The sequence below is a fragment of the Sorghum bicolor genome, chromosome 6 (genome assembly GCF_000003195.3).
Source record: "Sorghum bicolor cultivar BTx623 chromosome 6, Sorghum_bicolor_NCBIv3, whole genome shotgun sequence".
NCBI classification, from domain to species: Eukaryota; Viridiplantae; Streptophyta; class Magnoliopsida; order Poales; family Poaceae; genus Sorghum; species Sorghum bicolor.
This window is the reverse complement of record NC_012875.2, coordinates 5,597,576-5,612,514: the sequence shown is the minus strand read 5'-3', so window position 1 is coordinate 5,612,514 and position 14,939 is coordinate 5,597,576. Positions and strand designations below refer to the sequence as shown.

At 44.5% G+C, this 14,939-nt stretch overlaps 1 pseudogene; it reads left to right on the top strand.

Moving 5' to 3' along the window:
* Positions 1-12,209, top strand: part of LOC8083447 — a 36,469-nt pseudogene extending 24,260 nt beyond the window's left edge.

Genomic DNA, 14,939 nt, shown 5'->3' with positions numbered 1-14,939 from the left:
TGAACAGTGGTATGCGGAAACTTAGATTCAAAATCTGTACAAACTAGAACTCTATCTAATCTCTCAAAAGTCTGAATTGGTAAATTATTTGCCCAAGTGAAATTACGCCCGGACATCTCAATCTCTCTCAAGTTTAAAGAGTCAATCACCACATTGAATAAAAAGGGCCACCTATTATTAAAATTAGCATTATTTTTCTCTTGTGGTCGCCGTATGATATTAAAGTCGCCCCCTATAATTATAGGTAAAGCTTCCTTAGAACATACATTGACTATTTCAGATAAGAACAGAGATTTATGTTCTACTTGCGCCGGGCCATAAACTGAAATCAAATTAAACTTAAAGTCATCCTCTCTCTCCGCCTGATCTTAAAGCGAACAAAAAAATCTCCTTCCTCAATCTCCCCTATATCAAAGTTAAGAAGATTAATACCTAGTAACATACCCCCAGACCGTCCCCGCGGAGCCATACAATGCCATAAATAATCTCTGCCAGCACAGATATTATTTAAAGTGGATTGTGGAAAATTTGCTCTACCAGTTTCCGACAAGGCAATGAAATCTAGGTTCTTCTCTTTTGTTAACTCATTCAAAAATCTATACTTTTTACAGTCCGCAAATCCATTACAATTCCAAAAAATACCCTTCATTGCGACCGACTTTGTGATTTGCGATTCTTCTTCCTAGAGCCTTTTACAGATGATAAGGGGGTTTGAAGACCCTTAGGGTCACAACCTCCATCACCTAAACCCTCTGCTATCTCCGAGCAAATTAAATTAAGTGCATCCAAATCCAGAGAATCTTCGAAAGAACAAGCTGAAGCATCGTCCAAAATCTCTTTATTCGAAGTATCAATTGTTTTAAATTCAGCTATACGTTGTAATTCTAAATTTCTTAAATTTTCTAATGAATTATGAATCTGAGCAGAATCATCCCCTAACCGAACCCCTATAGAATTGACTGAAAGTAAAAGACTAGTGTCATCCCGGAAAATAAAAGAAAGTGTAAGGGGATTTTTACCTTTATCATTAGCGATCTCCAGGTTGTGGCGCGCTTTCAACTTTGTTGCCTTCTCTACCGAGTCTTGATCTGAAGTTGCGGCCGTCCTCTTACTTGATCTCACAGGAGACACTGTCCCACCTTTCTGGCCTTTCAGCTTATTAAGCTTGGCAGAGTCATTATTTGGGTTCAAAAGCTTGGCATTCCAATCACCAATTGGCTCGGCGGTCATCAATATCACTGGATTTGGTTCTCCAGGCTTACTGTTATTTTTTGCAGCTTCAACAGAGGGGCTATCCTGCTGACTTGTTCCACCAATACCAGCCTTCTTTGTAGGATGTGGTGCCTGATCCGCTTTTTTTTATCTATGTCCATCAGTTTGTCACCATTTCCCTCCTCTTTAGGGTCATCATCATTAGGATCATCATCCTCATTAGGCTCTTCATCTTCCAATTTAGAATCAAGATCAAGCAAGATTGGCTCACCCTCAGGCGCCTCCTGCTCCACCCCAAAATGCAACTGGTAGATAAATTCCCCAATGAAAACATCTACAAAAGCTGGAATTAGAGCAGAATCTATCACTGCTACTCTCATTCTTGATCTCCCAAATTTTTTTGTAAACTTAATGTCTACAGATTTGGGTACACCTAGAATTGAGGCAATTGCCCAAATAATGGGAAATTCCCTAAATTCACTAGGAAGTCCCCGAAACTGTACCCAAACTTTCTCAATCTCGTACTTGTAAACATCCTCTTCTGAGCTTTTCTCAAATTGATTTTTTCCTTCGAAAGACTTTGTCACCATAGGGCCCCAATTGACCACAGTGTCAAGCCAAACAGTGGAGGGGAAATTAGTGGTGAAGGCATCTTTTCCTTTCTCCTCAATCTCCCATTTGAACTTCTCTGGTAGTAGTTTTTCCAGTTCCACTGCTAACATTCCAGCAGTAATGGAACCTTCCAATACACGTACCACTGTGGATTTCTCTTCCACTTTATCTTTTTGAAACTCAGAAAAAATAGGGATATAATAAAATCCAAGCCCCTCCACAGCATAGCCATAAGGAAGAGCAGATAAATTAGTCTTTTTTGCATAAGAACAAGTTTTCGCGACATGCTCTCCGCAGCAAAAATGACAAGAAAGAACTGCTGTGCACTCATGACTTGTGTGCCCTTTAGTGAGACACCTGAAACAGAAAGGCTTGCCCTTGCTCTTTTTAATACCCTTGGATGACTCTGGTAAATCAACATTCATTGGCTCATTGTCAGGATTATGTGGGACAGTGTCTTTTGGTACCTCAGCTGTTGTCTTGTTTTCAACCGGACAATGCGGTGAAAGTTCTAGCTTGCTCCCCTGCTTGTGTAGCCCAGCAGGAGGGGCCTGGTGAAGCTCCAGGCCAGCCGAGGGGTGGCCGGGCTGGGGATCGCCGAGCACTGCTGAGCCAAGATGGTTATCGGCTGTAACAGCGATGGGGACACCTCCTGTGGCAGACTTGGTACCCGTTGCAGGCACCGTGGAGTGCTGTTGCTGGGCACCCAAGTTATGCCCCATCTGGTCAGCGATGTGGGCTCTGGTGTCGTAGTTCCCTCCCCCCATCGGAGTTGGGTTTGGGGTCGCCTGCTGTTGGAATTGTTGACCTCCATATCCTGCACCTCGGCCACGCTTGCCACCATAGCCGCCATAGTATGGACGACGGCCACGATTAGCACCGTGAAAACCTTGGTACCCATAGTTGTTCTGGCTGCCATAACCACCATAGCCACCATAGCCGCTACGACCTCCACCGAAGTTGCTTCCACGGCCACGATTATGGGGAAAAGACCCATAGCCACGGCCGCCTCTCCCTGCAAAACCTGGATCAAACCCCGGATGGAAACCAGGATAAAACCCCGGGCCTCCCCTTCCGCCTCCTTGCCGACCGAACCCGCCACCATTAGTGCCCCCTTGCGCCGCCATCCCTTTTCCTTTCACTACTTCGGCAAAGGAACGCCGACGTGGGGAGGGAGCAGTCGGCGGCGACAGACTTGGTTTACGGCTGCGACGTGATGCAGTACGAAGAAAAAGAGAACACAAACCCTTTGTGGGCCTATAGAATTTGCCAGGCCCAAATTGATACCGGTTAAATTTGTCAAGTTCGCGAGATTTATTTGGAACTGAATCTATCGCCGAAAAAAATTCTCCGTTGCACACGCTGATGTTCACCGTAAGTGGGGCTGGACCTAATGGAGGAAACGGATCCTGATTCCTGAAATCTCGCCCTTGTTGTTTTTCAAAGTTTTTTGAAAAAATCGACATTGAATCTCTAACAACGCTGCCCAGCTCGGGACTTGCCGCCGGCTAATGTGAAACCGACGATCGCCGATAAGAAGCCTTGGCAAAAAAGTCTCCCAGCGTTCTGGGAGGTGAAATGCGGGGCAGCGGTAGCGGCCCTTGCCAAGGAACTCCACCAGTAATCTTCCGGTTCACTAAATTAGAAACGATCGAGTGTGCAGACTTGAGTTTATCGGAAGTGTTACCTGCGTTCAGAGCATCTTCCGCTGCGACGAGCTCATCAATGGAGTACCCTGCTTCAAGCGCCAGCTGCACGAACTCGGGTGTAGAAGGATCCTCGTCCTCGGAATCATCCATTGCATCAGAAGTGGCCCAAAACTTTGAGTGGATTGGTTGCGCTGCATGAATTGGCTTTGGCCGCTGGGTCACCACCGTAACCATCTCCACGCACTGAGATAGTTCTTCGCGGCCACGCTTGACCAGCAGATCAGCATCTGGACCATCTTCTTCCACCACCAAGTTCGACGGAATCACCTTACGGGAGGTAGGTGCTAGCGTCAGTCTCCTTCTTCGACTCCCAGTTCCGGGTCGCCCGGAGGCTGAAGGACCGTGTTGAAACAGTCCACCTCGCATATGCAGCTCTACGCCGAAGCCTTCACGGCGACGACGCACGTCGTGGCGGCGGCGGCGCCAGCCTCACCGACTACTCAGCCGAGTCAGAAAGCACCGGATCTGGCTCGCCGGCGGCAACACTTGGAGGACGCGGCCCAGGTACGCTCGGGGAAGACGGGCGGACTGCCGGCGTGGGCGATGGCACGGGCGGCGGGGGTGGCGCGGCGCGTCGAGCCGCGGCCGCGCGAGCTGCCGGCCGGGGCGCTAGAAGGGCGGCGGGGCTCCTATCGCGAGCAGAGCGGATGAGGAGACAAACAATTCAATTAATATAGATAAAATAAATAACTAATTATACAGTTTACCTGTAATTTGCGAGACGAATTTTTTAAGCCTAGTTAGTTTATGATTGGACAATATTTATCAAATACAAATAAAAATGGTACTATTCCTATTTGCAAAATTTTTTGGAAGTAAACAAAGCTTAGGTAGTAGCAGGCTTCCAAAAATTTTTGGAAAAAGGACGTTGTAGCATTTTCGTTTGTATTTGATAAATATTATCCAATCATAGACTAACTAGGCTCAAAAGATTCGTCTCGTCAATTCCGACCAAACTGTGCAATTAGTTTTTATTTTTGTTTATATTTAGTACTCTATGCATGCGTTTAAAGATTCGATGTCACGGAAAATCTGCAAAACTTTTAGAAACTAAACAAGACCTTAGTTCACCCCAAAAAAACAAAAAAAATTTAAGATTTCCCGTCACATCGAATCCTGCAGCACATGGAGCATTAAATATAGATAAAAACAAAAACTAATTACACAATTTACCTGAATCTTTTAAGCCTAGTTTGACAATATTTATTAAATAAAAACGAAAATGTTATAGTGTCAAAAATCAAAAAAAAAAATCTAAACAAGGCGAGCGGCACCGGCCATGGCAGGCACTCCACCAGCGGCCATGGCAGGCACTACAGCCGTGGCATGGCCTCGAATTGCCACAACAAATCTCCATGGCATGGCACTTGCGCCAGTTCCCAACGCCAAGCGCGGCTGGTGGTCCCCTAGGCCCTGGCTCTGGCAAGAAGCAGTTCGACCCCCCTGTGCACTTGTTTTTCTCTTCTTGTCGTGCTGTCTATTCTCTCGTTCTTCTCTTGTGTAAGTTCAAAGGATGCCGGCGTTGCACGTACGGAACTGTGCAGAGTGGGTCGAACCACTCGACCCAAGGGTTCGAATGCTTCCGAGCCATTGACTCTATCTGACGCTATGGATGAGAAATGGGGTCCATTTGGGTCATTTTTTGAGGTCGGGTCGATGAAACTGTGGGTCGAACCGAACCACCCCATGTATAACGGTTATCTATCCTAAATCCGGTCAAACACTTCTCTACTCAACTTAGACCGGTGAAATGAAATGCCCTATAGGTTATACCTTTGCCTTGCACATTCCATCCCATTTCCTTCGATGTTGATGCAACACATGCACCAATCAATTACAAATGATATGATCCACTTCATATCATCACGTGACCATATTGGTTCATCGATCTTGACCTCACTTGCTCTTCAATGTTGTGTCGGTCCATCGGCGCTAAGCGTTGCTCAAGCTTCAGCGTCACATGCGGTCCCTCGCTTCAAAGCCTTCGACTTTCCCTTCACTCTTGCAACCGGTCCATCGAGCCAAGCCTCATCTTGATCTTCTCCACCTTAGTCACATGACCCCATGTCATGTCTCATATACAATGAGCTCTTCCATCATCACATATTCACCTATGGACTAATCTCCTGTGTATCTCACATAAACATCATTAGTCCACCTAAGTTGTCACTCAATTACAAAAACCAAACAAGGATCTTTCACTCGGTCATACCTTCGTACCCCTTTTCCCAAGCATGTTCCAATTCATCCCACAGTGGCTGCATGAAAACACCCATATTGCTACCCGGGTGTCCAGGTATTATCAGCGACAATAACACGTTCTTGGGATCGAACATGACGCTGAGGGGGAGATTGAGGGGGATCACGAACACAGGCCAACATGTGTACGGGGCCGCCATCATTCCATACGGGTTGAACCCATCTGTTGCAAAGGCTACGCGTACATTCCGAGCGTCCGACACTTTGCTAGGATGCTGCTCATCGAATTACTTCCATGCTTCACCATCCGATGGATGTACCGTCTTGTCACTATATCTCTTGCCTTTCTTGTGCCATGTCATCTGTTTCGCGGACTCCTCTGTTATGTACATCCGTTGGAGCCTCGGTAGGACAGGAAGATACCGTAGGACCTTCTTGGGGATCTTAGACTGTTTCTTGTTGCCATCATTGCCCTCTACCTCCACATACCTAGAGGCTTTGCACTTTGGACGGTGTGTTGCTTCCTTAAGGTCGTCTCCCCTAAATAGAACGCACCATTTAGGACAAGAATGGATCGACTCAACGGCATCTTAAGTGCACCAAGGAGTTTCTGTGACTCATAAGTGTTCTTCGGTAGTGTGTGACCCTACAGAAGCATTGTGCCCAAAACTTTCAACAAGAGATCGAAGCCATCTTGGCTCAGGCTCAACTGTGACTTCAACGCTAAAAGGCGTCCAATGCCATCGAGTTGTGACATTATTGTATTCTCGTGAAGGGGCTTTTGTGCTGAATCCATCATCAAGTAGAATGCCTTTGCGGTTTCCTCTGGATCCTCCTCCACCGATCCTTCATTGTCACATGTCTTGTTGATGTCTACCATCATGTCGGCCACCCCGGCATCTTCATCAAAATCCTCGAGGCGTGCTCTCACATCCTCCACTGCCATACGATCACGCTCACCATGCAAGGTCCAGCGGGTATAGTTTGGCATGAATTCATTCTTGTGAATATCTTTCCACATCTCTCTGGGCAGTTTCCTTTTTGAGTTCTTACAGTCGTTGTAGGGACACGGCATCTGTTTCGACCCTTTAGCAACAGCCGGGTCAAATGCTTCATTGATGAAATGTTCCACCCCCCCTAATCCATTCATCACTCTTACTTGCAAAGCCCGTGTACATCCAGTCATGGTTAGCCATCCTCTGTCATATACATGTGTTAGCGAGTAATAAAACCAACAATTGCATCTACCTGGCGTTTCTACCATCTAATAGGTGAAGGATATGTCCTAATCCCACCCGTGGATGACGGGTAAGCTTCCATGTTATGCTCCTGCCCGAGTCAGAATTTCAGCAGCACCTCCCCGCTGTTCTCCCGATACACGTCCTAGCAAGGAGAGTGTATCCAGAGAACAGCGGGGAGTTGCTGCCGAAACTCTGACTCAGACGGGAGCAAAACATGGAAGCTAGTCATCTACGCATCCACGAGCTGTCCAACAAACATGGACAATCCGAAACAGATACGGCCGACGAATATGCACAGACACGTATACCAACGGCCGTATCTCTTTCGGACGGGAAACGCCTAACTGGGTTACGCGACCTAAGTATGTCAACGATAAAGGATGGAGGTTAATTATACCTAAGGTGGCGGTGAATACCGGCGCAGTGGCGAGACGGTGCAGTGGCGAGGCGACGTTGTGTCGAGGTGCTCCAGGTCCCCTCCGACAGGTCCTGCTCTGCAAAACAAGAAAAACAACAGTATAAGTACAAAATTTTGGCAAAACCTCCCCTGCACGGGGAGGTTTCCAAAACTTGCAAAAAAAAGCCGGCTCGATGGCCAACAGCACATATATGACACGAAGGCCACACATCCACATTTCACATATATGGCACGAATGCCACACATCCACAATTTGGGCAAGAAGACCGTCAATGACAAATATCAAGGTGTTCTGTTGGTCCAGGGGGCAGGTAGATAGGGCATGCTTGCAGGAGGTTTCTTTCACATGAGATGTTTGAAATACATACATACATATATATACATATAGCAAAGCTAAAATTAGGAAACAACTATAAATTGGGTAAGAAAGCTCAAACATCTCTCTATTAGACCTAGTCGACTTCTATCCTAGTGGCTGTAGACAACCCAGATTTGTTGGGTTACACTACATAGAACAGTGCAAAGAACTAGCATTATTACTGTCATTAGATAAAATGGCACAATTGGCATCATTACTGTCATTAGATGGTTAAAACTAGTGTCAATTTTAGTGCAAAGAAACTTAAGCTGGAATCCACTTAGACTTAGTAATATATTAATGCAGTGGCTGGTCAGACCATATTCTAATACCAAAAGAATATGCAATGAACGAAGCATGGCTGATTCAAACAAGTCAATTTCATATTCAGTGGCTAATCAACACATGAGCAAATCACTAGTATTCAGAATATGCAATGAAACACATTGTACCGCTGCTGATCAATTTTAGTACATTTGCATCCCAACTATAGCTACTGCCTAGTGACCATCGCGCTGGTGCAAGGCGAAGGCTTTCCGCAGCGCAGCTCTATCGCAGCCCAGCTCCAGTCAACTCCGCCGGCGCTGCACAGCTTTGCGTCTCGGCATCTCATTTGTTTACATCATCCCAAATTAATTACTCCGCCGGTAATAAGAATCACGACAAATTCAGGCAAAGAACATCCAGCAAATAAAAAGACAGGCGAACGGTATATTCAGCATCACAGCTTGCTTACTCTTCTGGGTTCTGAGACACCAAAGAGAATATGCAAAAAGCCAAAGTAGAGAACAATCGATCAGAATGAAGGAATATGCAATCGGTGCACGAAAAAAGCAAGCAAAACAGATGCTCGGGCACTTTTGTTAATGAGTTATCAGAGCTACATTTGGTACGAAATCAAACCGGAAGTCCCAAATTTATTCCCTTGATGATTGAGCCGAGCCAACCTTAACTGAAATGACGAAAACCAAAAGGCAACAAACAGATTCCCCCTTAATCTGCAGACTACTGCTGCTTTGCGTGCTGACTCTGAACTCTGAAGACAGCAACATAGGCGTGCAACACAACGGGAAATCACCACACCAAAAGCTGGAAAGCATGAATCGTGCAGAGCACAGCCCATCACCGTACCATCCCGGAGATTGTTTGAGGACAAAACTCGCAACCGCACATCGCAATCCAAGTTATAGTACCGAAGATTCTTGCGGGTGCAATCAAGAAAGTGGCTTCTTGCCAACCGAGCAAGCAAAGGACAGACGAAGCACGGGAATCGGAGAGTGATTTGGGAAGGAAACAGCTGGAGGCAGCACCACGAAGCAGCAGTACCTGGAAGCGGTGGGGTTGGAAGAGCGGCGGGTCCGGCGGGTGGTGTACCTGAGTGTCGCCGATCGGGGATCACCGGCGGCCGCGACCGCAGTGCGGGATGCGGCGAGGCGGCGGTGGCGCACGGGGCCGGGGCTCCTCTGCTCTTCCGATCCCTCCTCCTCCTGGGCTCCTGCGGCGTCCGTGCAGGATGCGGCAAGGCGGCGGTGGCGCATGGGGCCGAGGAAGGGCGGGCTAGGGGCGGGGGCGGGGGCGGTGTGGGCCGGCGGCGCACGGTGGATTTGGTCGGCGGTGGTGGGGCACGGGGTGCAGCGGCGGCGGCACGCGGGCGGCGGCGTGCAGGGTGAATTTTTTTTTATTTTTAGCCTAAATTCGAAACATATTTCAAATTTGACCCGGTTTCGAAAATATTTTTAAGAATAACCCGTTTGGCCCGTCACCATGTATGGCGGGGCAAATACACTGTACCCCGCCATACATGGCGGCGGGGTGTAGCGTCCACGTGACGTGCATGGTGGTGGAGCTGCTGACGTGTACCCCGCCACGGATCACGGCGGGTTAGGGGTACCCCGCCATGGATCATTTTAGATCTGAGTTTTTTTGTCCTTGTAACCCAATTTCTAAATACATTTCAAAATTTGGCATCAATTTGACTTTTTTTGCTATATTTACCTAATTAATCTTGTTTCTTTAAATTTTTTCACGTAATTCAAATTTGAACTGCAGGTACATAGAATATTGAAACTCAGTGATTTGAAAAATGATAGTCAAGATATTTGAGGTTGTATCCACAACCACACATGAAATCTCAACCCTCTCGCTGATGTAGCATGTCGAGGAATGTGAGGGAAAAATGTTTTTTAATTATATAAATTCCAAATGAAGTCCAAAAATCACAAAACTTAGCGACGTGTCGTGTTATCGTATGTGGAAGCTGTGGTAAAAAATTCATAAGGTTTCGAGCAAGTTGCGACACCAGATGTCTAAAACCCAGACATCTCCACATGTGATCAAATATGATCACATGCGGAGATGTTTGAATTTGAGACATCCGGAGTCGCAACTTGCTCGAAACCTTATGAATTTTTTACAACAGCCTCCACATGCGATAACAAGACATGTCCCCAAGTTTTGTTATTTTTGAAGTTCATTTGGAGTTTATATAATTAAAAATCACATCAACGACACATGGATGGTTATGTTTTGTATAAAAGACATTCAAACTTTTGAGTGAGTTTATGGATATAGCCTCAAAATGCACTCTCAAACATGAGTATCATTTTCCGAATGGCTATATTTTATTATTTCATGCACCTGCAGTTTAAATTTACTTTTTCAAAAAAATACAAAGAAAATAAATTAATTGATGAAATATAGCAAAATGTTATAAAATGCTCCCAACTTTGAATATGTGCTTGTATATAGTATGCAAGGTCTATAGAAATAATCTAGGCCTAAAATTCAAAAAAAACCTTAACTCTTTGTCGAGGGCAAGTAATAGCCCTCAGCAAAGGGGGTCTTTATCGAGAGCCGGAACTGCCAATGCTCGGCAAAGGTTGCTGGCCTGGGCCTAGCTTCAGACGACGAGGCCTTTACCGAGTGCCTGCAGTTGCCCTCGACAAACGCCACCTCTTTGCCGGGAGCCTAACGACGTGGCTCTCGGTAAAGGTGACGACTACGGCAGCCGTTCACGGCGCGGTACCTTTTTGCCGAGAGCTTGCCTTTGCCTAGAGCGTAGCTCTCGGCAAAGCTAACCTTTGCCTAGAGCCCCTCTTTGCCGAGAGCCTGACCGTCGGCAAAGGCTCTTTGCCGAGAGCATGACCTGGCTCTCAGCAAAGCCAGGTCCTAGGCAAAGCTCGCGTTTCCTATAGTGACTGGGCTTGGTGAAAAGCTGCCATTTGCAAGGGATCGTCTGATGGAGTGCTTCCATTATGCAAATGGAATTGTTTGGGATCTGAAGCTTGGACCATGTCGTCAAATGCTTGCTAAAGTTTCCAATCTAATTGTTCACTTGGATGATGTTTATGATGTGTATGGAACCATGGATGAACTTGTACTCTTCACAAATGCAATTGCAAGGTGAGCAGAATTGCAATAGAAGAAGCATGTATTCAATTAACAACTTGGAACTTGCATTGCCCACAAGAACTGTAAACATTTGCAAACAAAAAAATACTTAATAAAGTTCTATAAATACCATTAGATTGCCGTCACGTGCCAAGTCTTATCTCCTCTCATAGAAGGTGACATTTTAATTTTGCATTCAAATGTTTTCAGGTGGCATGCAATACCAAATGAGACACTCCCAGAGTACATGAAAGCACTTTATTCAGTTATATATCACACCTCAAATGAAGTTGCTGAACATAATCTGAAGGAACACGGATGTAGTATGCATTATCATCTACAAAAATCGGTGAACTACCCTCAAATTAAGCCACCCTTATTTGTGATTTACTAATGTATTGTTCTATCATTTGACTGATAAGTTATTCTCATTTAACAGTGGCATGACATCTGCATGGCATTCTTGGTGGAGGCAAAATGGCACCATGGAAAACTTTAGACCAAGCATTCAAAAGTATCTGGAGAATGGATGGGTGTCATCCTCTGCACCATTGTTGCTGTTACATGCCTTCTCAATGCTCGATTCAGTTTTCAACATGAACACAATATCCCAAATGCAAACGACACACAGATTAGTTCAACATGTTTCTTTAATTTTGCGTCTCTGCAATGATTCTGCAACACACATGGTAAGCACCTTAGTTTTCCCCCCCTCCTTGTTACTTAAACTTTTGAAATTTATTTTCTCAAATATGCTATATATGGAATAATAGGATGAGTTGCAGAGAGGAGATGCTCCATCTTTCATAGCTATACACATGGCCGAGAATGTTGGTAATGAGGATGATTCTCGTAAGGCCATGCAAGATCTTATCTTGAAGTCATGGAAAGTAATCAATGAGGAGGCATTCGATAGTCGTCAATATTCTAAAAGACCCTTTTACAAAGCTTGTGTTAACTTGGCTCGCATCTCACAATGTGTTTATCAAGGTGGAGATGGTTTTGGTACACCAAATGATCTAAAAAAGAAGCAAATTAGAGATTTGTTCTTGGATCCCGTCCATATATGAAAGAACCACTAAAATAGATATATTTCTTGAGAATATGAGGGGAATATTCTGTTAGTGGTATATTTCCATGTTCAGAAATTTTTTTTGAAGAAATATGTTGCAGGCTCGTTACCACGATGATTAATTAGAATGTCAATATATTGGTTTCTGTGGCCTAACAGTCAAGGCACTAGAGGTTTATCCTGGTTCAGGCTCGCACCCTACATCCAGCAATTTTGGAGTTAAAATGAATTATCTATGAATTTTGTAAGATCATGCATGTATGATAAGTTGTTGATTCTGTTCACCCTTGCCCCGCTCCTCCATGATCTCCCGAGAACCGCTTCTTCTAGGCATTTGAAGCCGCCAACATAATCATCACACATCGGTTATCGACCCATTGTGGTGCCTGAAGAGGTCCTTCGACATAAGGTTAGAGGCCCTCCTAGCATAGAGCATCAAGCTCGTGCACGAGTTCACCTACATCATGATCAGGGGTGGCGCCAGTGGTACTCCCTGGTATCCCATAGAATACCTAACATTTTGGTGGAAAAAATAAATATATAGAGTATTTTGCCCTACTATACACGTACATTGTGTATTCCCTGCGACTACCCAAAAGCCCATAAATACATTAGGAGCCCACAAGAAACATATTCAGGGGGGCGTCTACCCACCGACCAGCTGACCGGGTGGTGGGAAGCAGTCCGCCGACACCCACCTAATTTATTTTCCAGTCTCGCAACGAATTGGGTCGCAGAATTAGAACGCGTTTTGTAGGCCCAGACTTGCAGCGTCACTCCATCCCGCCTCCTTTCCCGCGCAATTGCCACTGAGTGGCCACAAAATGGAAGAAAAAGAGGAAAACTATGTTCAAAAGGTAGGTCTAACACACTGCCTCTGATTTACAAGAGTGGTGCCTCACCGCTACAACATGCAACTGATTGTTACAAATGTGAAATATTAAGTACATTATATATGCGTCGGATCATTTAATAAAAAAATGATTATTTAAGTAAAAAAACAATTCGATTGCACACTGTGTTTGTTACAAATCCTCATGTGGTTTTGGCTTGGCGGGAGCGTGTTTTTGTCTTTCTGTCGATCATGGTTTTCATCCCTGCATTAGGTTAGTGGACCATACATACCTGAGGGATTTTACACGTGTTAAAACAACAGTGATTGATGTTCTGAACTAAAGGTTTTCCTCTATGCTCATGAAAAGGTTGGTCTTCATGTTAAGTTAGAAAAGAGAGCCCCCTTTTCAGATTCAATACCTTTGTTTATTCAAAGTTCACCCAAATGAGTTTTCATTTATCTCTGTTATGAATTCATCTCAAAAACTTACCCACATGAATTTGATAATACCTACAGGGGTCAGTCCATGCATGCAACCAAAGTCTAAACATAGTAGTTTTAGTTCAAAAATCAAACTAGACTTGATGTCCTACTTAATTAAGGTAGGCTAATTAACCTAAACAATTAACCTAAACACCATATTTAATTTGAATATCCTATGGAAGTATGATCGTTGCATCTGAACTTCAAACTAAACACCATGCTTAATTTAAAAGACGTATGACCAATACCCAAATCAAAGCATACTAGTGTAGAGAAAGGAAGCATGAAATGATAAACATGAGATTTAGAGAACATTGAATTGGGAAAGATAGCATTTTTTGAGTTGGTTCTCTTACCTTGATCAGTTCATCACCCACAATTTGTGCCTGAATTGTAGGTGATACAATGTAGTTGTTCCATCATATATGATGGTCTTGTTTCTTCTTGAAGGCGACCTTCTCTTGATCTACACATGATTAGTATGTATATACCTTTCTAGCAGGTTGAATGTATTGATTGTTCATGAATGATCGGGTGCCCTAGGCTCAAGATGATTCTTTTTTTCTTGTGGAAATGTGCCCGAATGTCGAATGACTGGTGTTGTCCTATTTATTCCACATTTAATAGGACAAGGATAATCCCACAAAAGCTAGTGGTAAACTAGTTTAATAGATAATAAGGTAAATATCAAAAGCTTTATGCCAATTGCTTTCACGGCAATGGCGCCAGAAAGCTTGTTGGTATTTATTAACGTAGACAGAGAAATCTGCAAGCATACAACCATTGTAGCTTTCACCCAAGAGTATTTCAAGGTATCATATTTATTCACAAGGAAGTAATGGTTAAAGAAGTTGATGAATAACCATCATATATCTACTAACCAATATACGCTAATGTGGGGGTAAATGATAAAGATTGGAGTTTTTGTATAATGACACACACAGGAGAACTCCATAAAAAGACACAGGCAAGCTAAGGTGGGAGGTCAATATGTCAGTTTAAGGTTCCTATATACTTCTCTATTATTGTGGTTCTATTCTAGAGCAGACCAAAGTGATTAACTAAGCATCACACCTAGAACTATGGAGCAGCAGTAGCTTTTCGACCCTCGAGGGGGGTGAGAAAACAAGGTCAGGAGAAGGCTACCAAAAGCTCTACGAAAACATCAAGCCAAACATGGTGAACTACAAAGATCTAGTCGAAGCTGTCATCTCTGGAGCTAGCATAATTATCCGTGGGGTTGGGTGCAAACTCAAGTAACCTATAGTCTAGACACTATGTCTACATTATCGATTACTACTCTAGTCGAGTACTATATTGATATGTACCGATATGAATCGGCATGAGGGTGGCCCGATCTTCACGCTAGTAGATCGAAAGAACAAAGATAACTTGCTGCGAACAGCGGGT